This window comes from Podarcis gaigeae (genome assembly GCF_964106915.1).
Source record: "Podarcis gaigeae genome assembly, chromosome: 17".
NCBI lineage: Eukaryota > Metazoa > Chordata > Lepidosauria > Squamata > Lacertidae > Podarcis > Podarcis gaigeae.
The window spans coordinates 9236457-9263995 of NC_139694.1; the positions used below are offsets into that span (position 1 = coordinate 9236457).

General features: G+C 43.1%; 1 protein-coding gene and 1 long non-coding RNA gene across 5 annotated transcripts in view; one reads left to right on the forward strand and one right to left on the reverse strand.

The window, feature by feature from the left end:
- Nucleotides 1-1221: 1221 nt before the first annotated feature.
- On the reverse strand, nucleotides 1222-10180 carry LOC310835298. 2 transcript variants are annotated; one of them, XR_014559522.1, is made up of 4 exons: nucleotides 10025-10180; nucleotides 6686-6861; nucleotides 2731-3282; nucleotides 1222-2503 (listed from the first exon to the last, which is right to left on the reverse strand). It is a non-coding gene; the product is annotated as an uncharacterized lncRNA (long non-coding RNA). The 2 variants fall into 2 exon arrangements; XR_014559523.1 differs by having other exon boundaries at nucleotides 6686-6874.
- A 6144-nt stretch (nucleotides 10181-16324) lies between these two features.
- LOC310834648 (ephrin type-B receptor 5) overlaps nucleotides 16325-27539 on the forward strand; it is a 158834-nt gene continuing 147619 nt past the window's right edge. For 2 of the 3 annotated variants that reach the window (XM_083718591.1, XM_083718592.1), the window contains exons 1-3: nucleotides 19811-19884; nucleotides 20579-20708; nucleotides 27043-27205. The gene's annotated coding sequence lies outside the window, so the exon portion shown is untranslated. Of the gene's footprint in view, nucleotides 16404-19810; nucleotides 19885-20578; nucleotides 20709-27042; nucleotides 27206-27539 lie in introns of those variants that run through there. The other variant, XM_083718593.1, reaches the window with a different exon arrangement.

Here is a 27539-nt window from a genome sequence, read left to right on the forward strand (position 1 = left end):
TGTTTCCCCAGCCACTCTGGGTGGCTTCCAACATATAAAAAACATAATAAAGCATTAAACATTTTTTAAAAACTTCTCTATACTGTGGTACCTCAGGTTAAGTACTTAATTTGTTCCGGAGGTCCGTACTTAACCTGAAAGTGTTCTTAACCTGAAGCACCACTTTAGCTAATGGGGCCTCCTGCTGCCGCCGTGCCGCCGGAGCACGATTTCTGTTCTCATCCTGAAGCAAAGTTCTTAACCCGAGGTACTATTTCTGGGTTAGCGGAGTCTGTAACCTGAAGCGTATGTAACCTGGAGCGTATGTAACCCGAGGTACCACCGTACAGGGCTGCTATGGGGTTGGATAACTCCACACACCCAGTTTTTTTTGTGGCACCCACTAGGTGGCTGCCAGCTTCCTTGTTGCACGTGCTACCTCATTAAATCATTGGTTGCTTCTTTATGACGTGTGTCTCATACCCTCCAACAGTTCTCCAATGAAAATAGGGACATCCTAAGGAAAAGTGGGAAATTCCAGGATCAAATCAGAAATCAGCTTGACTTCTGTAAATCTGGGACTGTCCCTGGAAAATAGGGACACTTGGAGGATCTGCTTTTTCACTTCATTGTAATCTAACCTGTGGGACAAAGTTAACCCCCCACTCCATGTGCCTTGCCCCTTCTTGTAAAGGTAAAGGGACCCCTGACCATTAGGTCCAGTCATGACCAACTCTGGGGTTGCATGCTCATCTCGCTCTATAGGCCAAAGGAGCCGGCGTTTCTCCACAGACAGCTTCTGGGTCATGTGGCCAGCATGAATAAGCTGCTTCTGGCGAACCATCGCAGCACACGGAAATGCCGTTTACCTTCCCACTGGAGTGGTACCTATTTATCTACTTACACTTTGACATGCTTTCAAACTGCTAGGTTGGCAGGAGCAGGGACCGAGCAACGGGAGCTCACCGCGTCGCGGGGATTCGAACTGCCGACCTTCTGATCGGCAAGCCCTAGGTTCTGTGGTTTAACCCACAGCACCACCCGTGTCTCTTCTTGTGCCCCCCCCCTAATTTCTTATTTCTTTTTGGCGTTGCCACTGCAGTGACACAACAACAGGCACAACTGATGTCAAGGAAGGAAAGGGGGGCACATGGATGCATCTGGCAGGGAACACATGGTGGCGATTAATACAAAGGAAGGCCTTTGTGAAATGTGCTTTAAACGTATGTTGTGGCTGTGGTGATCAGGTGTGCAGCAATGATGATTGGCTTGCCCAGAGATCTTTTCTTTTAGGCTGGCATTTCCCAATGACAGATATTTGAGTTCTGTTTGGGTTCCTGCTGCTGCAGTTGTTGCAACCATATGGCTATCTGAATGTTGTAGCTGTTGCTATTTATTATTTTTAAAGGTTATGTGTATATTGTGAACCTCTTTGGGATCGATTTACATGTGAAGAGCAGTGTATGTTTTAAAAAAATAAAAAATAAAGGAGGTAGGAGAAAAGGTGTTCAAATAAAAATAAAAATAACCTGCCCATCTGATTGGGTTACCCCAGCCACTTTGTGCAGCTTCCAACAAATTCAAACATCAAACATTGAAAAATTCCTTGTACAGGGTTGCCTTCAGATGTCTTCTAAAAGCCAGATAGTTGTTTATTTCCTTGACATCTGGTGGGAGCGTGTTCCACAGTGCAGGCGCAACTACTGAGAAGGCCCTCTGCCTGGTTCCCTGTAACCTGAATGATGGGGATGGAGACACTCCTTCAGGTATGCAGGACCAAAGCTGTTTAGGGCTTTAAAGGTCAGCACCAACCCTTTGAATTGTGCTCAGAAACGTACTGGGAGCCAATGTAGATCCTTTAGAAGACGCAGCCACCATCCTGCTGCTCCTTACCACAACCCTGTAAGGGATATCAATACTTTTCCAATGCAGGAAAATAATAAGGGTGGGAGGCTGAAGCTGAGCTAGCTTATAACTTCTCCCTAAACTCACAGGTAAAGTCTTAGCTGATATTCCATACAGGCTGCTACTCACATAAGTGTTCTATTTAGAAATCCCAAATAGTTGCTGCAAGGGATCGCTTTCCACCTCTGCTTGGGAGGTGACATTCCAAGTGGGTTTATGGCCACAAAAATAACATCCAGCATCCCTTTGACAACAGTGTAAAGGGACAGGGTGCCATCTAGTGGCTTTTGATGGATATATTGTTTTGAATCTATATACATAACACATATACACATAACACATGTTTTAATGTATTTTTAATCTTTGTTGGAAGCTGCCCAGAGTGCCTGGGGAAACCCAGCCAGATGGGCAGGGTATAAATAATAAATTTATTATTATTATTATTATTATTATTATTATTATTATTATTATTATTATATCTGCAGCAGCTGTTTTTCACGTGTTGTCCACCCAAGTGCTGCTTCACTGCTCTGCATCTGTTGCAGAGTCAGTCCTTTGTTGATGGCTTCCTTCATGGATCATCACCCTGTCTCTGTTTGCTTGACGACTCATGGGAAGACTGGTTTGGTCTGTAAAGTGGTACCTCGGGTTAAGAACTTAATTCGTTCTGGAGGTCTGTTCTTAACCTGAGATACCACTTTAGCTAATGGGGTCTTCCGCTGCAGCCGCACCACTGCCATGCAATTTCTGTTCTCATCCTGAAGCAAAGTTCTTAACCTGAGGTACTATTTCTGGGTTAGCAGAGTCTGTAACCTGAACCGTCTGTAACCTGAAGCGTCTGTAAACCAAGGTACCACTGTATTTTACCATGTTAAACCCAGTGTCTGGCATCCAGAAATTAGAAGGGGTGTGCGTTGCTCGGCTGAGCCGCAATTTTCAGGAAGCATTTAATGTGGGCCCCGTTCCTTGTGATTTCAACAGGAAGGAAGTTGATGCCTCAAAGAATATACCTTTTCCCCCACTTCCCTGCGGTGTGGGAGCAGACGGAGCCACAAGCAAGGAAGAGGATTTTTGTTGAGGTGTTACATTCACTTTGCACAGTGTGTGGGTTCCAGGCACAATAATAAATCCCAGTGTCACTGGCCATGAGGTTTTTGATGCTCAGGAAGAACTTGGTGTCTTCAGGTCTTGATCCTTCGATGTGGGGCGGTCCCTCGGCAGATGAGGATCCCACGGCAACAGAATAGGCAAGCAGCTGAATCTGTCCTTTGAGAATTTGCCTGTACCAGTAGATATTGGGGTTGGATGCCCCATTTATGTTGCAATTAAGAGATACCTTGCTGTCTGGCTGCTGAATCACCGACTGTGGTGTCTGAACAATGGTTGGAGAACCGTCACCTATGATCCACGAAAGAAAGCAGAAAAACTCTTATTACAGTTAAGAATATTTTATTATCGCTGCGTGTCTATGTTAGGGGTAGCCACTGTGGTGTTGTCCAGATATTGTTGAAACTTCCATCTGCTCCTGACGGCATGGCAAATGGTCAAGGACGATGGGAGTTGGAGTTGAGAATATCTGTAGGATGTTTCACATAAGGAACCCTGGCTAGCTTTGATTTTTCATTTCCAGTGACATTTCATTCAGCCCAAGAAAATACATTCCTACACGTCCCACCGCCACCACATATAAGTTAACGCACCACCCTCCTCCAGTGTTTGAAAAACTAATTAACATTTTCACATGGCAATATATTGTTCACGATTAATTGCTTACAGATCCTCCATTCTGGCTTTGTTTAACAATTAATTGCTTGCCATCCTGCATTCATAGTTCATGCTTTATGTCCCTCAAATAATTAAAAAGCTTATGGAACTATAATGTTTATAGCAGAGCACATTATAAAACTTTCGCCCCCTGCTCAAGAGAATGCAGTCTACCAGCAGGAAAATCAACTGGAACTTTGCCCTTGATTTCGGGGGGTGGGGTGGGGAATGGTTGCCATAATTATTACTATTCATTATAACTAGGTTTTCTCATACAAGCAGCCAGTATCTTCAAAGTCAATTACGAATGTGGGCTTTTAGCCCATCAGCAAACAGGAAAGCCCATCTGGAATATCTCCCACTAAATAAATCTATGGCGTGATATACAGAGAGGTATTGCTTGGTGCCTGATACAGGATGGGCAAAGGCAGACTGGGTTCTACTGCTGGATAGCTGGGTGATTTCCAGTAGATGACACAAGGTTTTCAGAGACTGCATAGGATTATCAATAACAGCAGCACCCAGGCACCTACATTACACTGCTGAAATTAAGAAAGCTGGGGGCATTGTGGGGAGTGATAGAAATAGAAAGGAATATAAACTCTTCTTATATGCAGTAACAGCAGCAAGAATATTATTGGCCCAAAAATGGAAGCCAGAAGAATTACCGACGATTGAAGAATGGAGAATGAAGTTAATGGACTATGCAGAACTAGATAAACTAACAGGAAGGATTCAAAACTGGCGGAACCAGAAATTCACGGAAGACTGGAGTAAATTTATGGACTACTTGAAAAGTAGAAAAGTATTTGTGAAGATCAGACAACGTTTGTAGGTTTGCAAGAAGTTTTGTGAGGAGTATTATTGGAAGTATTGCAAAAATGGAGAAGGGGAAGGATGATTTGTTAAGAGATGTAAAGGCAATATAAAGTTAAGAAATGCATAAGAATTGGTTAAAACGGTGCACAAACAGAGGTGCTGATGGAAGTCTAAAAAGATTGTATAAGTGATACGTTTTGTGGTACATTTTGTTGGGTAACTAGAAGCTGATTTCTGTGTTGTGGAAGGACTACTTCTAGTATTCAGTGCTAATTTCATGGCTCGTAATGCCTTAATTCAGGAAGCAGGTGTCTTTTGCTTGGCTCCTGTTGGTGAACTATGAGATTCTTGTAAAAAATATCTAGGTCTGAAGTCTGCCCAACCCTGCTTTAGAGGACTGCTCCCTTTCCAGGACACCTTGACTTTGTATGAAAGAACAAAGGTCTGCTGCAGTTCCCCAGAATGACATGCAACTTACCCAATGCCCTATAATGTCCCAAGGGCTATGGACAAGGCAATGAAGAGGCAATGGACCCGATGGCATGATAGTCAGTGTTGGCTGGGGGTGTGCACACCTTCCCCTCCACCCTAACCCCAGTTATCACATTGTTATAATAACCATGATAACGAAATAGACCCTCCATGTTCAGGATTAGCATATCTACTCCTCAACCAGGGAGGTTTGTTGCTTGTGTGCCATCATTGGGAATTTCCTGTAGTATCTTGTTGGTCCCTGCTGGAAATAGGGGGAGGCAAAGGGACTTTCCCCCTTCCAACCACATGCTGTTCTGGAGGTTCTTGTGACAGCCCCCCCCCCCGGCCAATTCCAGGGGACGCAGGGGTGCAAAGCCCCATTGCACAGGTGGAAATCCTTGCAGAGGGCTCCCATTTAATGCGACTCATTAGGCAAATTCCACTCAGGGTGCTGGCCTCAATGGACCTTGGGTTTTTTATGGTTGGGGGGGGGGGAAAGAGGTTTAGCCAATTTGTACACTGCTTCAGAAATTTGCTTTGGCCAGATATATGTAGCAGGGCAAAAGTAACGAGCACAAACATGGCAATCTCGCATTTCCTCCTTTTTAGAAACTACCATCTGTCTCCTTCTTCACTTTGTTTTGAAATTTCCCCAACCCAGAGAAACAAAGTGAGCAATGCTGATTGATTCAATCAATGTTATCCATCGCCTTCATTTCGCACACGAGGCATGGGGAGGTTTGCTAGGTTTTTCCTCCCACGAGGGATTCAATAAAAGCTATCCATATTGGTGATTTGTCTTAAAACAGATGTGCACATTCTTTTATCTTCTGCGGTTGCCGACCTGGTTCTGCAATCCTGGGGGCAGGGAGTGCTGTTTGAATGCCTCCACCGTGCAGGTTGGCCTAAGACAGTATGAGGTGTCCACAACTGGACAGAGTGCCCCCAGAGGGCTATGTGATGTTGGCATGTTATCAGCACACTTCATAGAATTGTAGAGGGACCCTGAGGATCATCTAATCCAACCCAGTGCAATGCAGGAATTTGCAGCTGTCCCATACAGGGATTGAACCTGCAACCTTGGCGTTATCAGTGCCACGCTCTAACCAACTGAGCTATCCAGGCTGACTTGCTTAGGCCAACACATGCAGCAGAGGAAAGACTTTTCCTAGAAAATCACATCATGTGGACTTTCCAAACGGTACTGCTGATACTGTATTTGAAGTGGTTCACATATCGTTATCTCAGCATCTGTATAAACCACTTTCTAAGGGAGGTCTGGGCTATTATCCCCGAGGACTGAGAGAGGCAAAATCATTTGCTGCAGGTCACCTAATGCAGCGGTGGCTAACCTGTGGCTCTAGACTAGAGCCCCATCATTTCTTACAATTGGCCATGACAGCCGGGGTGATAGAAGTTGGGAGTCCAAGAACACTGAAATCGACAGCACAAACAACCAAGTAACTGCTCATATCTTGAGCTGTTGCAACAGACATTTTCTGGTAAAAGGAAATTGGCACTTATTCCAATTCCCATGTTTCAAATGCTGGAGGGCCACAGATTTTGCCTTTCCAGACCTGAGGAGCATGAAGCACGGACTTCTGCACCACCTTCTAAACTACACCAGCTCAGTTGGGTGCCTAGACAATGCCCCCCTCCAACTGTTATATGCTCAAAGCCACATATTGCTAACTTAACTCAAATGCAAATAGTCAACACAGATGGGAAGAGCTGCTCTACTTACATGAAATGCCTATGGCAAGCCAAAGCAAAGCACAAAGCGGCCACATGGTTGCCATGTGATCTTGTTCTCTTGGCTCGCTGCTGCCTTCTGAATCCTCCTCCCTCTGACTTGGTTTCTATGCCTTTGCGGACAACATTTCTCTTCATTGCAGTCACATTCCTCGTTTACAGTGCACCCTGGTGAAGAAGCCTGAAGTTGCAGACACAAATACTCCACTCTCACCTATGGTATTGGCACTGTCTCCACCAAGATTTTCTTGTAAATAATATCATACCCTCCAACCTTTCTCCAATGAAAATAGGGACGCCCTATTCCGTCATAATAATAGTAATAATATTATTTATACCTCACCCATCTGGATGAGTTGCCCCAGACACTCTGGGCAGCTTCCAACACATATAAAAACATAATAAAACACTTAAAAACATCCCTATACAGGGCTGCCTTCAGGTGTCTTGTAAAGGCTGTATAGTTACTTACCTCCTTGGCTCGGTGGTCACATAACTCCATACCCTCCAACATTTCTCTGATGAAAATAGGGATGCCCTAAGGCAGTGTTTCCCAACCTTGGGCCTCCAGCTGTTTTTGGACTACAATTCCCATCATCCCTTGCCACTGGTCTTGCTAGTCAGGGATGATGGGAGTTGTAGTTCAAAAACAGCTGGAGGCCCAAGGTTGGGAAACACTGCCCTAAGGGAAAGCGGGACATTCCAGGATCCAATCAGAGAGCGGGATGGTTTCTGTAAATCCGGGACTGTCCCTGGAAAACAGGGACACTTGGACCTCTGTGAACAGGCCTTGTCTGTAATGGCTTCCCACCAATGGACCACTTGAAAATTGCTGGGGGATTTGGTGGAGCACTCAATGGTTTCCCTGCCATTGGGGCAATTTCAACATAGTGTGCTTTGTGCTGTGTGATCATTGCGTTTTGTTGCTTCTTACAGACTGCATTCTGTAAGGGAGCCATTGTGGTGTAGTGGTTAGGAGCAGTAGACTCGTAATCTGGGGAACCGGGTTCGCTTCCCCGCTCTTCCACATGCAGCTGCTGGGTGACCTTGGGCCAGTCACACTTCTTTGAAGTCTCTCAGCCTCACTCACCTCACAGAGTGTTTGTTGTGGGGGAAGAAGGGAAAGGAGAATGTTAGCCGCTTTGAGACTCCTTAGGGTAGTGATAAAGCGGGATATCAAATTCAAACTCTTCTTCTTCTTCTTCTTCTTCTTCTTCTTCTTCTTCTTCTTCTTCTTCTTCTTCTTCTGTTGTACAGTGGTACCTCGGGTTACATACGCTTCAGGTTACAGACTCCGCTAACCCAGAAATAGTACCTCAGGTTAAGAACTTTGCTTCAGGATGAGAACAGAAATTGTGCTCCGGCGGCGCAGCGGCAGCAGGAGGCCCCATTAGCTAAAGTGGTGCTTCAGGTTAAGCACAGTTTCAGGTTAAGAATGGACCTCCAGAACGAATTAAGTACTTAACCCGAGGTATTACAATTGGCGCTCGCTGAATTCATGCAGTTATATAAGAAATAAAAGCAGCAATAGAAATTCAATTAAAAATACAATTTAATGTGAACATGATGTGGGCCACCCGAATGAAACATACAGACCACTAGTGATCCACGGTCCACAGTTTGGGATCGCCGCCTTGGAGCTACAACCTCTTCAACAGTTAGACCTCCAGCTTCCGCTTGAAGATCTTCTGTGAGCAGGGCCCTCTGAACATTGAGGGGGACCAGCCCAGAGGGACACAGTGCCTTGGCCCCCAGGAGCCAGTGCCCTGGGTGCTGCATATGAAGGAGATGACACACACTCAGACCGCTGAATAACAAAGAATACTTCGTTTTTTGTACCTCTAACCTTATGTAACTCTCCAGTGTCACCAGCGCCACCTAGTGATGTTAATTGTAACTGCACTTCCTTTGCAACGACAGTCGTCCCTTGGAAGTCGAACGGAATCTGTTCCGGAGGACCGTTCAACTTCTAAAACGTTCAGAAAGCACAGCACGGCTTCTGATTGCAATTGGAAGCCGCAGAAGCCCCGTCGGACGATCGGCTTCCAAAAATAGTTCGCAAACCAAAACAGTCACTTCTGGATTTGCGGCGTTCAGGAGCCAAAACGTTCAAAAACTAAACCGCTTGAAAACCAAGATACGATTGTATCAGGTCCCATTTATTACACCTACAATCACCCCTCTAAGTACTGTACAGTGGTACCTCGGGTTACATACGCTTCAGGTTACATACGCTTCAGGTTACACACTCCACTAACCCAGAAATTGTACCTCGGGTTAAGAACTTTGCTTCAGGATGAGAACAGAAATTGTGCTCCAGCGGTGCGGCGGCAGCAGGAGGCCCCATTAGCTAAAGTGGTGCTTCAGGTTAAGAACAGTTTCAGGTTAAGAATGGACCTCCGGAACGAATTAAGTACTTAACCCGAGGTACCACTGTACCTACTCGAATGTCATTCACAACTTTCTTAGCCAAATTTAGGGTGCGCATTAGATTTGATTACAAGCTTGAAAAACACCGCTGACATAGGAAATCCTTTTTTTGTTTCAAGGTTTTGAAATTTGAGGTGCACATTAGATTTGATGGAGCATTAGATTCACATAAATACAATAACTGTTTCAATTGCCAGAACTGCTCCTATTATGAAATAATTTCTCCTAATGTTCAGATGAAAACTCCTGTAATTTAAGCCTACACAACCCAGCTCTGCAGTGAACAAGATCTGCCCTGGGTTTTTTTTTTAACTATTTGATTGCTCCCTACCATTAATATTCCTAGGATTGCAACTACCATTAATATTCCTAGGACTATTGCTACAGTATTACTAAACACACACACAATTTCCCCCAATAATATGTCCAATTTAACCAGCCAGGAGGAAGTGGGGTTGAAATATAGTAATCTGCCACAATTCCCAGAAAGATATATTCATTTATTTCAGTTATGAGTCACTCTGTGTTCTGGAAGTGACTAACAAGAGGACAGCTTAACAAAATAAAGCGGCACAATCAATTAAACACTTAAAATCAACAACTGAGGCATCACAATGCAACTCCCAAACATGCCCAAAGGCACAGAAGCCACAGTTGCTTGAGCCTAAAACAACACATCCAAAGGGCAAAAAGAAGGCTGATACTCTTCTTTCAGCAATAAATACAGTAAATAATTAGCCTTTTGAAAATCTGGGCCTTCATTTTCCTCCATGAGGCATGTGGTCTGGTGAATGGGGACTGCTCTGAGACAAGGAATCAAGCAAAGGCAGAGGATATACCCCACAGGTTGTTTTTCCACACTTGCCCACTTTCCTGGAATCGCTAACTTTTATTCACTTACTTTTTACAGATCATCCAGATGGTGCCGTTGTTTTCTTACCGCGTTCCAGTGTTTTCTGAGCCCTTCTCATGTTTTTGAAGACCATAGAATCATAGAGTTGTAGAGCTGGTCATCCCAAAGGTCATTTAGTCCAATCCCCTGCAATGGAAGAACCACACCTATCCTGCTCCCATTAAAATAGCTTAAGACCATTCTCATTGGCACATAACAGGGCAAACGTGGCAATTTAAAGATCTGGGAGAAGAACTGGTGGAGGAGGAATGGAAGAAATTTAAGGACTATCTACAAAAATATTGTAAATTGTATGAATGTTAAGAAAGATGTAAGATTAGCAATAGAATGGCTCCAATAAATTAGTTACAAGGAATACAAATCTAATTGTAATTGAAAGAAAAGACAAATTTTGGATAAATTGTATGTTATAATTAAGTCTCCAAAAGAGTGATTTAAATTCTAAAATCTGAGATTTAATATTGGAAAAATATATTATATGAATTGAAACAAGTTAATAATTTGCTAGTAAAATTTATGAGTTTAGGATGCAGGAACAAGAGATGTGAGGAAGTCCAAAGATGAGAATGAAATGTCGATATTGGAAAATACTATGTTATTAGGTATGTTTTTTATTGTGTAAACAAAAATTTAATAAATATTATTATAAAAAAAAAAGAATCATAGAGTTGTAGAGCTGGTCATCCCAAAGGTCATTTAGTCCAATCCCCTGCAATGGAAGAACCACACCTATCCTGCTCCCATTAAAATAGCTTAAGACCATTCTCGTTGGCACATAACAGGGCAAACGTGGCAATTTAAACGAAAAATAATCCCATCTTGTGCAAAATCCTAGGCACAGCTCAGAGGATGCTGAGAGAGAGAGAGAGAGAGAGAGAGAGAATGTGAATTCTATTCTCACAACAGCGATGCGAGACAGAAGTTCAAACAGGACACAGTTGATTATATGAGCTCTAAAAACACACACACAAAACACTGTTTTGGTGTTCAGATTAGGAAACCATGAAAGCAATCATTTCCAAATTCTTCAAGGCAAAGATCAACATTAATTAATGCACTTTTTTAAAAGGGGAAAAAAAGAATGTCAATCATAACTCATTCACTGAGCAATTACTCCCAACTTCTAGAGGACCTGGCAAGAAATGCTGCTGGCACATGTCATATGAGGTGATGTGAAACTGTTATTTACAGTATGATAAACACTGCCAAATGTGCATAATAGTAGTGATGGTATTTGGTAAGTTTTTTCACAAAAGAAACAGACTTAAGATGCACAGTGCCATGTCTCAAGTTCTCCAGCATATTTAAGCAAGCGCAGAGATAAAATGCAAATAGGATTGCCAACTGCTCAGCTCACTGCAGCTGTCTTTTAAAAGCAGCTTGATGTGTAGCCATTAGCAGGTGGTGATGTTTATCTGCATGCTATGGAAAGCCTTTGCCAGATGATATCCGCACATTAAAAATAAGCACAAGAGCAGGCCAGACACTTGTTTTTCTGGTCACTTGGCAATCTAATTTTCCCTATCTGCCTGGGACAACCCTGATTCTCTGGTGCTTGTTCCGAATAAAACATTTGTCCCTATTATGCTTTTGTTTCAGCGTTTTGCAGAGATTTGGGGGTGCTTAAAAAAAATTCTTTTTTAAAAAAATATATACAAATGTACAATCGTTATATCCAATAGCTAAAAGAATTCTGGGAACTACAGTTTGGAGGCGCAGGTTAATTCTGTGTCCAGGGCAGCTGTCTACTAGCTCCATCTGGTATGCAGGCTGAGACCCTACCTGCCCGCAGACTGTATCGCCAGAGTGGTGCATGCTCTAGTTATCTCCCGCTTAGATTACTGCAATGTGCTTTACGCGGGGCTACCTTTTAGGGTGACCCGGAAAATGCAATTAATCCAGAACACAGCAGCTAGACTGGTGACTGGGAATGGCTGCCAAGACCATATAAAACTGGTCCTGAAAGACCATTATTGGCTCCCATTACGTTTCCGAGCACAATTCAAAGTGTTGGTGCTGACCTTTAAAGCCCTAACCCTAACCCTTGGCCCAGTATACCTGAAAGAGCGTCTCCACCCTCAGCCTGGACACTGAGATCCAGCTCCGAGGGCCTTCTGGCAGTTCCCTCACTGTGAGAAGTGAAGCTACAGGGAACCAGGCAAAGGGCCTTCTCAGTAGTGGCACCCACCCTGTAGAATGCCTTCCTATCAGATGTCAAGGAAATAAACAACTACAGTGGACGCTCGGGTTGCGAACGTGATCTGTGTGGGATGCACGTTCACAACCCGCAGCTGCGTGTCTGCGAACGTGTGGATTGTGATTTACACTTCTGCGTCTGCGCAACCACTGAAAGTCGAAAAAACGCAACCTGAAGCGTATGTAATCCGAGGTATGAGTGTATCTGACTTTTAGAAGACACCTGAAAGCAGTCCTGTTTAGGGAAGTTTTTAATGTTTGATTTTTTTATTCTGTTTTTAGTATTCTGTTGGGAGCTGTCCAGAGTGGCTGGGGTATAAATAAATTGTAGTAGTAGTAGTAGTAGTAGTAGTAGTAGTAGTAGTAGTTGTTGTTAAGAGTGCTAAGAATTGTTAGATAAAGATAAAAGGGACCCCTGACCATTAGGTCCTGTCGTGACCGACTCTGGGGTTGGGGTGCTCATCTTGCTTTACTGGGAGCCAGCATACAGCTTCCAGGTCATGTGGCCAGCATGACTAAGCCGCTTCTGGCGAACCAGAGCAGCGAACAGAAACACCGTTTACCTTCCCGCCGGAGTGGTACCTATTTATCTACTTCACTTTGATGTGCTTTCAAACTGCTAGGTTGGCAGGAGCAGGGACCGAGCAACGGGAGCTCACCCCGTCGTGGGAGTTCGAACCGCCGACCTTCTGATCGGCAAGTCCTAGGCTCTGTGGTTTAACCCACAGCGCCACCTGCGTCCCATAAGAATTGTTAGGAGACCCCTATCTTCCTCGCAGAGCTACAATTCTCATACAAATTAATTGTTAAACCTCTCTGAGAATTGTAGCTCTGTGAGGGGAATAGGGCGTCTTTCATCCTAAAAACTCTCAGACCCTTATCCATGTACCCTTCCCATAATTCTTTAAGGTAATATAACCTGGGTGTCGTGACCTGGGACCCAGGAAGTATGTCAGAACCCATAGAACAGACCCCTCTGCTCTCACCTTCTGTCACAGAGCATGGTTCTGATCAGTGGCGTAGCGTGGGGGGTGCAGGGGGGGCCGGCCACACCGGGTGCAACATCTGGGGGTTAGGGTTAGGGGGCACAAATCCACGGGTTAGGGGGCACAAATTACTTGTCTTGCCCCGGGTGCTGACAACCCATGCTACGCCACTGGTTCTGATACACAACTGACCTCAGCCTGCTAAGTGCCGAGTCTACAGAAACACGGTCTCACAATCACAATTGTCGGGTATAAAAGCAGGTACCTAGCGAAACAGAGATATTTTTTTACTGCAATTGTTTCACACACTTAATGTAATGCTCAATTAAACCCCAAAGTCAGAGCCAGAAATGGCCAGAACCAATCAGATCATCACAAAGGATTGAGACCCCTTTGTGTGTTCTTACACTGTAGAGTTAGAATCATAGATCTGGAAACAGAACTGCTAGAACCCAATACTAAGAATCTATCTAGAATGTATAACTTGCTGTTGAAATGGAATACACAGGAGGAAACGGTTAAATCAGCTATGATTAAATGGGCACAGGATATCGGTCATGACATTATGTTTGCTGACTGGGAACAGTTATGGACCACCGGCATTAAGTTTACGGCATGTAGTGCCTTAAAAGAGAACATAATGAAAATGATCTATAGGTGGTACATGACCCCAGTCAAGCTTGCAAAAATCTACCATTTGCCCAATAATAAATGTTGGAAATGTAATGAGTCTGAAGGTACCTTCTATCATCTTTGGTGGACCTGCCCAAAGATTAAAGCCTTTTGGGAAATGATCTATAATGAAATTAAAAAAGTCCTTAAGTGGACATTTATAAAGAAACCGGAGGCTTTTCTCTTGGGCATGGTCGGCCAGTTGGTGCCAAGGAAGGATAGGACTTTTTTTATGTATGCGACCACAGCAGCAAGGATCCTGTTGGCAAAGTATTGGAAGATGCAAGAACTACCTACTCTGGAAGAATGGCAGACAAAGGTGATTGACTTTATGGGACTGGCAGAGATGACCGGCAGAATCCGTGACCAGGGGAAAGAGACAGTGGAAGAGGACTGGAAGAAATTTAAAATATATCTTAAAAATTGTTGTAAAATTGAGGACTGATAAGATGTCTGGGGGTAAGAAATAGAGAATTACAGCTGTAAACATTAACATTAAGGAAATTTAAAGAAAACTACTAGAGAAATTGACTGAAGGGTTGCTAAAGAGTTGTAAAACAAGGATGCAGTGAAAGGGAGGTATGGGGAAGTCATGTTTTAAATGTTTTTTATATGTTTTTGTTTTGTGTTTTGTTTGTCTTTTTGTTAAAAAACCAATAAAAATTATTATAAAAAAAAAAAAGATCTGGAAGTTTCAACTTTTTTCCTCTTCTCTATGCACCCCCGCACACCTGTCAATAGAAGATGCATTCTTGTCTTTTTTGCTAACAAGCAGGGCCCCTCTTATCAGCTTCACGTAGCAGAAAGGCGAGGCGGCCTTGAAGAGACTAGAAGCTCTAAAGAGCAATAATTCAGACAGGCCGCTTCATAACAGACTAGCCAAAATGCAACATTTTGCAGGAGATCCATCTGGAGTGGCTTATAGCCTATTAAAATTACAATTTCCTTAAAATAGTATAAGACAATTACAAATGTGACCAGCTCAGCAGTTTTAAAAAAAATAAAGGCATGGCCTAGGACATAAAGGTCTGCCCAAAATAAAAGGTGTTAATAAACTGGCAAAAAACAGTGAATGAGGGGACAAACCGCACATCATAAGGCAAAGGATTTCAAAACATGGGTGCCACCACTGAGAAGGCCCTCTCTCTTGTCATACTCAGCTAATCTTAGCCCCCCCCCCTCCCCGATGTTTGGAAACAGGCAAGATGGCAGTTCCTAAGGTATTCTGGACCTAAGCAATCTAGGGTTTTTAAGCTAATAATCACCAACACTAAACTAAGTGTCTCCACCCCCATTGTTCAGGGCCTTCTCAGTAGTGGCACCCAGCCTGTGGAACGCCCTCCCATCAGAAATAAACAACTGTCTGACTGTTAGAAGACATCTGAAGGCAGGCCTGTTTAAGGAAGTTTTTAATGTTTGATGTTTTATCATGTTTTTAATATTCTCTTGGGAGCCGCCCAAAGTGGCTATGCCACGGGTGGGCAAACTAAGGCCCGGGGCCCCAATCTGGCCCAAATCGCCTTCTAAATCCGGCCTGCGGACGGTCCGGGAATCAGCGTGTTTTTACATGAGTAGAATGTTTGCTTTTATTTAAAATGCATCTCTGGGTTATTTGTGGGGCATAGAAATTTGTTCATTCCCCCCCCCAAAGAAAACCAGTCTGGCCCCCCACAAGGTCTGAGGGACAGTGGACCGGCCCCCTGCTGAAAAAGTTTGCTGACCCCTGGGCTAGGGAAACCCAGGCAGGTGGGTGGGGTATAAATAAAATAATAATAATAATAATAATAATAATAATAATAATAATGGTTGTGAGCATGCACATACATGCACTACTCTTCTTAAAATTGCTTTGCTCAATTCTTCTGGAGCTACCTCACACACTAGAATTGTAGATGTACTGAGATACTGAGATTATTTAAGAGTACAGTACTAAGATTGGTTGCAGCTGCTAGTTGGGCGTCATGAATCTGGGCTTCATTCCACCTAGTGTATTATATAATTCTTTCCTTTGTGTTACATTATATTTTTTTTAAAAATTATTACTTTAATTCCTCCCCCACATCTTATCTGTTGAATGGATCTCTGGGTTTATGCTGAGAACCATTTCTGCATCTCCCCCAGTCATTCTCTCATACTGTATAAGTATTTTATTAATCCCCTCCTCAGCCTGTTTTCTTTGCATTTTAAAGCTTTAAAAGCCCCATATAAGGACAGACTTTAAAGAACTTATGTTTATTGGCCAAATGTACATTACTTTGCAATTACTAACTTTGATTTAATCACCAATTTTCTTGCTCAACCACTATAACAGGAGAAAGATTCTCTCTCCTTGCTTTTCATAATCTGGTTTGGATATTCTGAATTAAGGATGCCAAGTAATCTGAAAAAAATGATTTGGTTTACTCATGTCCTTTCTAACCTCCAGGTTCAGCTTTTTCACAGCTTGAAGATATTAAACAATCTGCTAATGCGAGTAGATCCGGCTACTGTTAAAGACACAGGAGCTGGGACTGGTAAGAAAAACATTTGCAATGCTCACCTGAATATCTATATAATTGTACATATTTTGCCACCTCTGTTGTGCATCCTAAAATCCAGGTCCTTTGTAAATAGACTTTTAGACAGACACCAGATGTCCCCTTTTTTAAAAAAGCTCAGAATTGGCCTTTATTCTGTATGATAGTATTTGATGGTGGAAATATACTACTTTTTAAGAGAGTGGTATCCATCCCTTTTTTATCACAGGTGGAAAAATAATTTGGGAATGGCAGGTTTTTTGGTTTTAGTGGCCTCTGGGGAAATAGTTAAACACCCTTTTCTACCCACTGCCCCTTCTCTGATCAATTTCACAGCCTCCTGCAGCTGCTTTTCATTAAGAGAACGGGAGGAAAGCTTGAAAAGTGTTATAGGAAGCTGCAGTGTAATCTAGTTTGGCCTAGAGAGTGTAAACAATATCTGAGTTTAGGGGCCTTGGTCAAAACAGTTCAAGATCTGCTTGTAGTAAAGGGTGCCCCCCCCAGCAGACCCTCCAGGTGTCCCTATTTTCCAGGGACAGTCCTGGATTTACAAAAGCCATCCTGGTTTCTGATTTGATCCTGGAATGTCCAGCTTTTCTTTAAGACGTCTATATTTTCATCGGAGAAATGTTGGAGGGTATGGAGTTATGTGACCCCCTACTCTCCCCCCCAGCCTAGGAGGTGAGTAACCAGGGCCAGATTTAGGTTTGATGAGGCCCTAAGCTACTGAAAGTAATGGAGCCCTTAATATGTCCAGCTGTCCTTTGTCAACAACAAATTGTTGCTGCTTCTTTGTGTTGAATGTATGCTATATGGTCATTTGTGGACCTCACATAAAGCCATTTGCACATAACAAAATACGTATTTTGTCAAAGTAATTTTTGAACTGAAATACAATTAAGAAGTATATTAATAGTGAAATACAATTACGAAGAAGTACATTAATGGTGAAATAATTATTAAGCTCTGACTTAAAATGATTTTTTATTCATAACAAAGGTAATAATGCAAACATGTTGGCATTTGGCAACAACGAAAGTTCCTTTACAAACACAATTTACAGACTCATAATCTAGTCTGTAGAAACTTGCTACAACATGAAATAATAATTGCAGGTTTTATTTTATTTGTTTTTTATATTTTGGAAATGTTCATCCAGTTTTTCCACTTTTATTTTTTGGGGGGCCTCCAAGAGAGTGGGGCTCTAAACTGTAGCTTGTTTAGCTTATATGTAAATAAAGGCACTGTAAGTAACTATGCAACCTTTAGAAGACATCTGAAGGCAGCCCTATATAGGGAAGTTTTTTTTAATGTTTCATGTTTCATTACGTTTTTATATATGTTGGAAGCTATCCGGAGTGGCTGGGGCAACCCAGTCAAATTGAGGGGCATAAAGAATACGATATTATTATTATTTATTGAATAGGGCATCCCTATTTTCATCTGAGAAATGCTGGAGGATATGCTCTGGCCATGCACCTGTGTCTTTAAAAGCACAGGGAAATTTCACAAATTAAGTTTTTTCACCACTTGGCCTGGAAACGGAATTAAAGAGAATTGGCTGTCCCCCTATGGTTTGTCAAACATCAGTTCTATGGGGACGGGTTTTTTAACTTGGGTGGGTTGGTGTTTTCTTTGGGAGGTGGGATTGCTTCAAATGGTTTTTAAATGCTGTATGTTACTTTGTATTTTGTATTTGCACTTATATTTGTTGGCCGGCATATTGTTTAGGGACTGTTTGAATTGTTTTTATTACGTCTGTTGTGCTTTTTATGTTGTAACTTTATGTTGTGAACTGCCCTGAGGCCTACAAATATAGGGTGGTATACACATTTAATGTAAAAAAAAAAAGTTTGTCGAAGGAAAGCAGGAAAAACAAAAGTTGCCCGTTTTGCACGTGTCCTTTTAGCAGAGGTCTGAGGTGCAGAAAACAGAAGATGGAGCTATTTGTGGCATGGAGCTCAACTTTATCACTGGCTAGGCCCGCTTTCAGATTTTGGCAGGCCTCGCTGTTTCACTCTTTATCTCTGGTCAAGCAGGTTTTGAAACAACTTGGGGGAGGAAAAAAAAATCTGCCAGCGATCAAAGGAGGATGATCAAATTGTAGAGTTTGCAAAAGGTGTTGATAACTGTTAAGAGACCTCTCTTCCCCTCACAGAGCTACAATTGTCAGAGTTGCCTGGGAAGAGGGGTTGGTTGTTTAAACCACTTTTAGAAACTGTAGCTCTGTGAGGGGAATCAGGGGTCTCCTAACAATTTTCATTACCTTGAACAAACTGCAGTTTCCCAAGATTATTTGAGGGAAGCCATGGCTGGCCTGATGGAATGATGGTGCTTTAAGATAATAGAATTATTATTATTATTTTTAGATTTGCTTCCATCCTTATATTCCCCTGCTTTTTGTGGGGGTGAATGCTAACTAATAAAAGGCCCACCTTTGCGCTTGGTGTTCCTAAGCTTTAACTAATGAATTTCTGTCAGGCTGCTTCTAAAAGCTGAAGGAGCTATGAAAAGACATGGTTAATAATAATAATAATAATTTTTATTTATACCCCGCCCTCCCCAGCCAAGCCCGGGCTCAGAGCGGCTTACAAGCAATAATAAAAACAAGTTGAATGATTACAACTTAAAACAAAATTAAAATACAACATTAAAATAATGAAACATTAAAAGGGAGGGAAAGTGAGAAATCTGTGCGAATAAGGAACTATATCGGAGGAAGTTTATTTGTAAGCAGCGTTGAATCCCGCCAGGGGAAAAAGGCAGTGTTTAAATGCATATCTGATAAGAATAAGTTGGAATGATTTTCTGAATGGAAAACCAGATGTAAAAACTCCACAAGTAGTTGTATGTAGCAATCCTAGGAAGCAATTTTGAGAAGACCAAAGAGGGAATTAAAATATAGAACTAGAACCATTTTCGTTGCCATTGTAGGACTTTTGCATAAGTAAAGTCTCTGTCTTCTGTTTGCATAATATTTGTAAGTTTTACAGTGGCAAATATTTCAAGGTGGAAATAGGATTGCCTCAACCACACACATAATTGTATCTTTGACAGTAGCTGGGAACAATAAATTTAGCAGGTGAAATTTCCATAAGAGGGAACATTTTATTTGCTGTATTTCTGTGTGTCAGGCTGCAGTTAAACTTGCCCAAACAGAACCAGAGAAAAGCGAGCAAGAGGTGGGGATCTGAATAAAAAACAGTAAAATTCTTTAATATGCTTTAATATGCATATTTAATATGCTGGCATAAATGCATCTGGTTTGCAATACTGAGAACTAAGCCAACATGTGGGAGCAGGGGGCGGAGAGTCATTCTTGAAAAGTAAATTTCAAGATAATACAACTTTGTGCATTCTTTTTTCCTTTGTTGAACTATAATTGTATATTACATGGCTTTCTTCTTTCTTATATAGTAAAAAAGAAGAAACAGGACGTGAGAAGTGAGTGAGAAGTTGGTAACTTCTGCATTGACAGGTGGGAAAATAGTAGTGAATTGTGATGAGTGTTCAAGAAGTGGAAGGCATTCTAAAAGTAGCAGAGCCAGACACAATAAGGAAACATTCATGGGGAGAAAGAGGGGTGGGGACTTAGAAGAGGAGGGTTTTTTTTTCCATGTTATGGGCCCAAATTAGGGATGGATAAATCTGCCAATTTTGTTTTTTCTCCATTTCTCTTCTGATCATAAATTCAGCAATTTCACCAGATTTCTGCATCAGTTTGCCAATTATTTTTATTTTAACATCCTCACAAAAACCTGCCAGTACTTTAGTGTGCATCTCCCCTAATATAAATATTTTTGCCAGTGGTTTCCCGTAGTATAATGCCTTTTGATGTTATTTTCGCTATTATATGCATTTTTATGCAATTTCCCCCATATATTCTCATTTTGGAGGGCCAGGGGGGAGGTTGGATGGACAGCTCCGTAACAAAAATCAGAAATGGGCAGGTTTCACATAGCTGCGTTAGCAAATTAGGTAGATTTGAATGAAAATGCAAAGCAGACTAAATTCCTACCCGTAAGCAACAAGGAATAGGAAGATGGATTAGCTAAGGAGTGAAAGTAATGAAATGGGAGATTAGGGCACCTGTCTGTAAACGTTTGCCTTTCTAAGGGTTTCGTAAATCTCAGACATGTCCGTGCCACCCTCTCTCCCTATCTGAACTGCAGGTTCCTTTTCGTGAGCCAGGACTGCGAGGTTTAAAAGGTCCCCCCCCCCACTTGTCTGCAGCTGCAGCAACCCTGCCGCGTCTTCTGGCTCCGAGAGCTTTGAATTAATCTGCCAGGACTGGGCATTCAGGTATGTACAGAGCCAGCCGCTGTTAATGAACACACCCAGCTGGCCTGCAGATCTTTGCACAGAACGGAGTGAATAATCTTAGTCTTTCCCACTGATCCAACAAGCATTCAGGCCTGGGATAAAAGCTGGCATAGATTCCATAGGCAGCAGCGTCTCTTCAGTCTGCCCTGCTGCCCCCAACTAATGTTTGGAGCATTAGTTAAGTAATCTTGTTTTCTTTCCAGTAGAGTATATATGATAAGAAGTAAACATGCAGAAAGGGAGACTGGGCTGGAAAATAAATATTCTCCATGCACAAATAACTGAGCAATAAAATGGAGTGTTCTGCCTGCAGAGTTGTAGTGTGTGTCTTAATTGGGGAGGTTTGTTTTTTTCAGAATAACTGTCAGCCAGAAAAGCATCCCAAATCCTCTGGTGTTAGAGTCCTGGGAAACTTCAATTCAAATAGTTTGGACTGATGAGCTTCACACACAACAGTGATTCACAAACAAAACAAAGGCACTGCTGAGTATTTGTATTACCCCTATTCTTAAGGGAAGGCTTGTTGTCCGCACCCTCACTCCTTTTCCAACTGTTGTAAAGTTGTCGTTTTTAAAATTGCATTTATTTCGCAGCTGGTCCCAGGGTGTGTTACAACCCTTTAACATTCACAACTAAAAACAATTAAAATGGATTACAGTCGCAGGAATAGGAATAGGATGGGTCCTGAAATGCGCGTAAAGTGTAAATTTGCCAAAGCTGTGTAGTGAAGAAGGCTGACGTACATCGATGGGGAGCAGCGTTTGAAATTCACCAAGCGCCCCACACCTTTTGCACCTGGCTTTTGACCACTTGTGACCAAGTGAAGATGCCCCGGTGCCAGGATGGTGTCTGATGTCTCTACCATCTGGAAGTGCATGCCTGGGGATCCTTGGATCTTTCCTGTTTTCACACACTAGCAACACATCCTGTAGAATTCTACCCATGGTATTTTATCTGCACCATCGGAACGGAATCCAGGAACCAAAAAGTCATATGAAAAATAGGACTTTTGAGCTGTCTGGCCCCCAAATGGCAACTAGGCATTCTGTTTTGGTGACTGTAAAGGTAAAGGTAAAGGGACCCCTGACCATTAGGTCCAGTTGTGGCTGACTCTGGGGTTGCGGTGCTCATCTCGCTTTACTGGCCGAGGGAGCCGGCGTTTGTCCACAGACAGTTTCCTGGTCATGTGGCCAGCATGACTAAGCCGCTTCTGACGAACCAGAGCAGCGCACGGAAATGCCGTTTACCTTCCCGTCGGAGCGGTACCTATTTATCTACTTGCACTTTGACGTGCTTTCGAACTGCTAGGTTGGCAGGAGCAGGGACCGAGCAACAAGAGCTCACCCCATTGCGGGGATTCGAACCGCCGACCTTCTGATCGGCAAGTCCTAGGCTCTGTGGTTTAACCCACAGCGCCACCTTTGGTGACTGTAACCCTGGCTTAAGGAGAGAACTATGGGACACCTCTATTGCCCAGGACTCCCTTAGTTTGGCTGTTCTTCTGCCCCTCATTTCCCCATCCTGGTCTTCCTCCTGTCTCACTTCTCTGCCTGTTTCTTTTCGCAGTTGCAAATTCCATATTGCTTGCAGGGTGCCTCCGCCCCCCTCATTGCTGACTCTCTTGACCAGGGCCTTCCCCCTCCCCTTTTTAGCTTCCTAAAAAAAGGAAAAAAATGGGTGATCCCAACCCTCAGCAAAACAAAAAGCAAAGAACAACAAACCGTTATCTTTGAGAAGGGCTCTTTTTTCCAGCCAGAGCTCACAGGAACTCAGTTCCAGCACCTCTCAGGTGGGCGCCATTGCCATTATAAGAGAACAAAGCAGGTGTTCATAGTGAGTTCTGGCACCTCTTTTTTCTAGAAAAAATAGCACAGCTTCAGAGGGTGAAGCTGTTTTCCTGGAATAGGGATATGTGGTGAGGAGGTAGACTTCATTTGAGCACGTAGTCATGGGGGAGGAAAGTATGCCTTTGTCTAAAACTGATCAAAGGTAGGGGAAAGTTTTATCTGTTTAATTTCTGTGTTCCAGGATGCCATTAAAGTCACAGAGGCAGAGCTAGTAAGAATATATATTTCTATTGGGTGTTCTGGCCTTGTTCTTTCTCTTAATAATAATAAAAAAGATTATCTTAGGCTTGGCAAGTCTCTGCCAAAGGCACTAACTTCCATAGATCTCTAGACACAGTTATTAGTGCAAGGGCCAAATTGCACATGATGTGCTTAACCTGGCTGCTTTTATTTTTACTGAAAACAGCACCACGGAGGGCAAACAGCTTCTAGGCAGAGGGTGATTTCCAGCAGAAAACTGGCACAGTGCCTAGGATGGCCAGATGGAAGGAGAACAGCTAGAGTTCCTGCATTTTGAATAGTTGTGTAGAAGAAGGAACTCCACCATGCAATGAAACCTGCACCTGGTGAGATTCCCTTTTCAATCGTTAGCACATGACACTCTTAATCTCAGGGCTGTGGGTTCAAGTGCCACGTTGAGCAAAAGATTCCTGCATTTCAGGGTATTGGACCAGATGATCCTCACGGTCCCTTCCAGCTCTGCAATTATATGATTCTACACAACTATTAATGGACGCGGGTGGCGCTATGGATTAAACCACAGAGCCTAGGGCTTGCCGATCAGAAGGTCGGCGGTTTGAATCCCCGCGACGGGGTGAGCTCCCGTTGCTCGGTCCCTGCACCTGCCAACCTAGCAGTTCAAAAGCACCTCAAAGTGCAAGTAGATAAATAGGTACCGCTCTGGCGGGAAGGTAAACGGCGTTTCTGTGCGCTGCTCTGGTTCGCCAGAAGCGGCTTAGTCATGCTGGCCACATGACCCAGAAGCTGTACCTATCTCGGCCAATAAAGCGAGATGAGCACCGCAACCCCAGAGTTGGACACGACTGGACCTAATGGTCAGGGGTCCCTTTACCTTTTCCTTTACACAACTATTAAGATGCAGGGGCCCTCTCTTATTTTATACCTGGCCAACCTAGCAGCCCCTCATCCGGATCGGGAGCATGTTTTCAGATCGGAGCACAACCGCTGCTCTTCCTTTGGAAGAGTGGCTGGGGAAACCCAGCCAGATAGGTGAGGTATAAATAATAAATTATTATTATATTATTATTATAATAACGAAAGCAGCCAAGCACACATCTTGAAACTTGTGACTAATATCATGTGTGGTTTGGCCCGAGGTCTATCCCGTGATACTATAGCATATTTAGCAGGTTTAATTATTTATCCAGCCTTGATGATGGGCTCTGTGGAACACCTGCTGCCCTATTAGGGAACCAGCCAGAATGCACTTGGCTGGTATCCTGAAGCAACAGGGATCTTGATATCTCTGGGAGAACTGTGCTGTGCTCATCAGCAGGATTTGTAACACAATAGGTGGGCTTCAGGGTAGCGTTGCCAACTGATCAGAAAAATAATAACCTAACCTGCTCTTCTGCCCTAAGCAGATATGTTGGCATCTGTCTGTCTCGAGAGTCAGTGGAAGAGTGTGCCTTAGGGGGTGAGAGATATACTACTCTCCTGCAGATATCTGCACATCAAGTTCCTGTCGAAGGCAAATGCTACAAGAGACAGTTTAGAAGATCGCAGTCCCTGCTTACAGGAAGATTGGGACAAGTCTAGGTTTTTGTTGGGTGACTGCCAGATTTGTGAGCCCAGGAGCAGATTGCTCTACAGGGATTACACCATTTGATGCTGCTTTCAGGGTTGTCCCATCCCTCCTCTACGCACCACCTCTGCTCTTCATTTCATTTCACTTTTAATTTGCATACCGCCTTCCTATATTACTGTACCCAAGGCAGTTTACAAGCTGAAGAAACAGCTAAGATCGCACACCTTATAAAAATAGGATCCAATCCAAGGATTTCATAATAAAAGCCTAACTTTAAATTAAACAGCTTATATCCAATAAAGTAATATTCAATAATCTATTAGAATACAATAGTAGAGCAAGACAGGTGAGGGGGGGGGGCAATTGCCTGGTGGCCAGCACAAACTCTCTTTCCTGTCTTCTGCCTCTCAGTGGCCTTCACTTACATAAATCGAGCAGGCGATGAAGAGAAGAAGAGTTTGCATTTGATATCCTGCTTTATCACTACCCTAAGGAGTCTCAAAGCAGCTAACATTCTCCTTTCCCTTCCTCCCCCACAACAAACACTCTATGAGGTGAGTGGGGCTGAAAGACTTCAAAGAAGTGTGACTAGCCCAAGGTCACCCAGCAGCTGCATGTGGAGGAGCAGGGAATCAAACCCGGTTCACCAGATTATAAGTCTACTGCTCTTAACCACTACACCACACTGGCTTTTCCCATTGCACTAACTGCATGTCATACAAAGCTTCGCCTGCTAAGTCTATGTATTGGGTTTGGTGGTTGCTGTTCTATGTTACGTTGGGTTGCTTGCTGAAATGTGCTAATCTAGATACCTACTTGCACTGGCGTGCTTTTGAACTGCTAGGTTGGCAGAAGCTGAGACAGAGCAAAAGGAGCACACTCCGTCGCGGGTATTCAAACTGCCAACCTTCTGATCAGCAAGCCCAAGAGGTTCAGTGATTTAGACCACAGTGTCACCTGCGTTTTTTTAACCTAGCTACAGAGCAGGTGACTTCAGTAGCAGTGATGGGGAATATGGGCATAAACTAAGGCAGTATGCAATGTTGCTGCTGCGATGGTGTGTGCCATAAGAGGTGATTCTCGGGTACATAGGACAATGCTTGAAGGATTCTATGCCAATAAACAGCTTTGAGTGATTATGCTTGAGATAATGTAGACGGCATGTATGCATTCAACCCTTGGGAACTGCAGCTTCGCTCCAGAAATGCAGGTGTGTACATGTCAAAGCTCCTTTGTCTGGAGGCCAAACATACCTGGCATCAGGCATGTGAAAAGTTCACGGCGGTTGCAAAATAGGAGGGGCTGAGGGAGGCCAGCATTGAAGTACAGCATTGAGACTGAAACATTCTCCCTAAAGGAAGTCACGTCTTCAGAAGCAGGGTGCCAGCAGCAAAACTTACAATTTGTGATTACAGTGGTACCTCGGGTTACATACGCTTCAGGTTACAGACCCCGCTAAACCAGAAATATTGCTTCTGGTTAAGAACTTTGCTTCAGGATGAGAACAGAAATCGTGCTCCGGCGGCAGCAGGAGGCCCCATTAGCTAAAGTGGTGCTTCAGGTTAAGAACAGTTTCAGGTTAAGTACAGACCTCCGAAATGAATTACCGGTAAATACTTAACCTGAGGTACCACTGTATAATTTTAAAAGGTAAACAAAACATAGCAATAATGCAAAACCAGAGATGAACTGAAATGACAGTTGCTTTACTATTTGTTCTGGGTTTGTTTGTTTTTTTGAAAAGTGTGTTCTCAAAACTTCCTCTGTTTGTTTTTTTAATTAAAAAGTTGGCTATAACCCAACAGAGGGGGCGGGGATTGAAAGGCATCTACTCTCTTGCCAGTCAGATGATAGGTGAATTAGGATATATGTACGAATGTATGTTCTCCATTCATTAAAACTTTTCATAAGCTCCCAGTGTCAGAAAACTGGCAAGTTGCTTTCTTCTTAAAATGACAAGGTGAGCAGGCTTTACTGTTGCCCCACCACTGCCAGCCAAATGACAGGACCCGTGTGTTTTAATTTAAACTTTGTGACTTTATATTGTTGTTGTATGCTGCCCTGAGGACATTGCTTAGGACAAAAGGCGGGTTAGAGATAAAACAAAACACACACACACTTGGTGTTTTTTTTAATCCTCACTTGTTAAACCAGCTCTTTCTGTGCATATATGTGTGGAAAGCTTTAAAGAGATTGGAAGATAGGCTTTTAAAAGCCCATGTCAGGACACTGTTCAAATTCAAGGAAGTGTCAGAAGGATTTGGCAAGTGGTTCTGTTTCTTCCAAAAACCCTGAAGTTCAAACTGAAATCTGGCCAAGATCTGAATGTTCAGATTAGCCTTATTAAAGGCTTTCTACAAAAGGTAACTTTGACAACTTGTCTGAGTTTAATGTTAAGTCAAATTAGTACGGTTTGAGGAACTGACATTCCTTAAACAGACACATACAGTAACTTATATCTGGCAGCTGCGGTAGGTCTGAAACCAAAGACTTTCTGGGAGCTGAACTAGATCCCTTTTCCTGGGCCAACACTGCTTCTTAAAGACTAGAGGTCTCTAGGACTCTATGCCCTGGGCCTTGAAAGATGCATGCATTGCAGGGAATTGGACTAGATGCCCCGCAGGGAACACTTCCAACTCTACAATTCTATGATTATGTGATTCTACACTACTGAGTGGCCTTATGTCTTACTTTACAGACCTCTAATCCGAAGGACTGTCAGAGAGGAGGGTCCTCTATGTGAAGACAACATTCTATCCGAGGGCTGTTCAGTCCAAGTTTGGTTAAAACAACAAAGAACCATAAAAATGGAGAGCAAGAGATTTGAAGTTGACCCTCAGCAGTAAGGTCACCATGGTGAGGTACGTTTTATTTCCAGTTAGATTGCATGTAATTATTTCTAAGTTTGCACCTCTACATATGAAATGTCACAAGCAAATTTTATTCAAACTGGTGTTATCTTTTTGTCGTCGTTTTTTGGCAATGCATAACTGGCTGCCCTCCTTTACTGGGGAGGGGGTGGTCCACTATTTTGCTACTGCTGGTCCAAAACATTTTGCTGACTGAAGCAAAACCCACCAATGATGTCCCACTCCTAACCCTATGCTAAGACCAACACTTTGGAAAGTCTCACCCTACTATTCAAGCGTCAATTCCTGCCTTTGTCTATTGTCTAAATCAGTGTTTCCCAAACTT